The sequence below is a fragment of the Echinops telfairi genome, unplaced genomic scaffold, assembly GCF_000313985.2.
Source record: "Echinops telfairi isolate 266 unplaced genomic scaffold, ASM31398v2 ScPeMD7_9;HRSCAF=40, whole genome shotgun sequence".
Classification (NCBI taxonomy): Eukaryota; Metazoa; Chordata; class Mammalia; order Afrosoricida; family Tenrecidae; genus Echinops; species Echinops telfairi.
In genome coordinates, this window is record NW_022103906.1 from 34,861,287 (window position 1) to 34,863,190 (window position 1,904).

At 53.8% G+C, this 1,904-nt stretch overlaps 1 long non-coding RNA gene across 1 annotated transcript in view; it reads right to left on the minus strand.

Moving 5' to 3' along the window:
• LOC123521324 overlaps positions 1-1,904 on the minus strand; it is a 2,933-nt gene extending 1,029 nt beyond the window's left edge. The window contains exon 1 of the long non-coding RNA XR_006679778.1: positions 1,829-1,904. This is a non-coding gene — a long non-coding RNA (uncharacterized LOC123521324). The remainder of the gene's footprint in view (positions 1-1,828) is intronic.

Genomic DNA, 1,904 nt, shown 5'->3' on the forward strand with positions numbered 1-1,904 from the left:
TTGATCTTTATGCCTTGACCGTAATATTTTTCCAAGCAGGTATCGGATTTCTGACTAGAACAGTGGTTCTCAACCTTCCTAATGCCATGACCCTTACAGTTCCTCAGGTTGTGGTGATCACCCCCCCAAGCATAAAATTATTTTCGTTGCTACTTCATAACTGCAATTTTGCTACTGTTATGAATCGGGCAAACCGTGAAAGGGTTGTTCGACCCCCAAAGCGGTTGCGATCCACAGGTTAAGAACCGCTGTACTAGAAAACGGTGCCATCACTTACTGAGGCATATGTTCAGTCACCCACTAATCCTACAGTGAACTCGGCCGCTTACTACCAAAGCTCCTCAGTAGTAGATTTTCTTTTTTTGGTCTTTCTTTTTTTGTTTTCTTTTCCTTTCTTTTCTGTTTTCGTTCTTAACAGAACTGTCGCCCTTCACCATCTCCTGCGTGGGGCTACTCCCAGGTTCTACAACCGGACACTGTCTCTGCTCCCCTCCTCTGCCGGGAAACAGCCTCTTGTGGTTATATTGACACAGATAAGGGACCTTCAGGGCAAGAGGCGTGGCTTCTTATAGCCAGCGACCAAAGTGAAGAACTGAGTCCTCTACCCCACCATGTCCCTCCCCAGCAGGCCCAGGCTACCCAGCCATTTCTTTTCGTTAAGAGCTGTCTATCTCGGCACCAGTGGGCCGGTCCTGCCTTTGTTACGGGCCAGGGCAGCTGTAGAATCTGGGAAGGAAGGGAATGCAAGTGGGAGTGAGGGGCAGCTTCCAGGTATTGGTGACTCGACAACCTCAGGTGTTGGCTGACCCCACCTTCACCTTCCAGTGTCCGCTGTGGGGGGCCAGTGCCCAGGTGGTACAGGAGAATTGCCTCACCCAGTTTCCAAGGGACAGGGAGCCGGACCTTTTCCCTGTAGAGCTGCTGAGTGGATATGAACTGCTAACCCTGCAGGCACTTACTTGCTGTGCCACCTGGACTCCTGTGTTTAGTTTGAGGAAATGGAAGTGAGGGAGCATGCAGCTTCATTTCTGAAAACAAAAGGGCTGCTGATGTCTTTCACGTTGCCATGTGTCCCCGACTCCACCCGAGTATCTCCTCCCTCCCCACCCCTGCTCTCTACGTCTGAAAGCCCAGGTCAAGGATCTTGGGCTCTGTTGCTCCTGAGGGAGGCTCTGAACCACGCTGTCTTAAAGGCCCTGGGTCAGACGGGCTAGAGCAAGCTCATCCCGGTCCGGCCATGCCCTGCTGGGGCCTCATCTGCTGTTGTCGGGCTGAAGGATCAGGAGCCCTGCTCTCACTCAGGTTGGCCAGTCGTTCACAGAGCCGTAAGCGAGCCCATACACGCACCTCTGGGCCGGGCTGATTGCCAGAGAGGTGATGAGACCAGGAAGGATCTAGTCACTGAATGGCAATCTTGCAGAGACAAATGGCCACATTGTTACCAGCTGCCTCCACAGAGAATCCTACTGGTGAACTCAAACTCTCAACCTCCCGGATGCAGTTCTCCTCCTGCAGGCAGACAGACAGCTTTCTAGAGGACCAGTCCACTGGGTCTTTGATAAGCTGTGTCTGGCACCACTGAGTCCATAGGTGTATTCCAAGAGGACCTACCAGCAGTGAGGGTTCCTGAACAATGATTATGGAAGTTGCTGTGGGAGGGGCCCCTGCCATTCCAAACCAGCTCCCCACTAACTCCATCACCTTCACACGTGGGCGCTCTTGGAGCCCTCTGACTGGGACAGTTGGTGCCAACACAAGGTCTACCTCCTCCTCACACCCTCGGGACTCTGGCCAGCATCCTGCTCCCTTCCCCAGTCCTGCCACTCACCACCCGCCGGCTGGTTGTTTTCTGGACCGTTGCGTGGGAGGCTCCGCCTGGCTTCCATGGGGGGCTTCTCACTGGC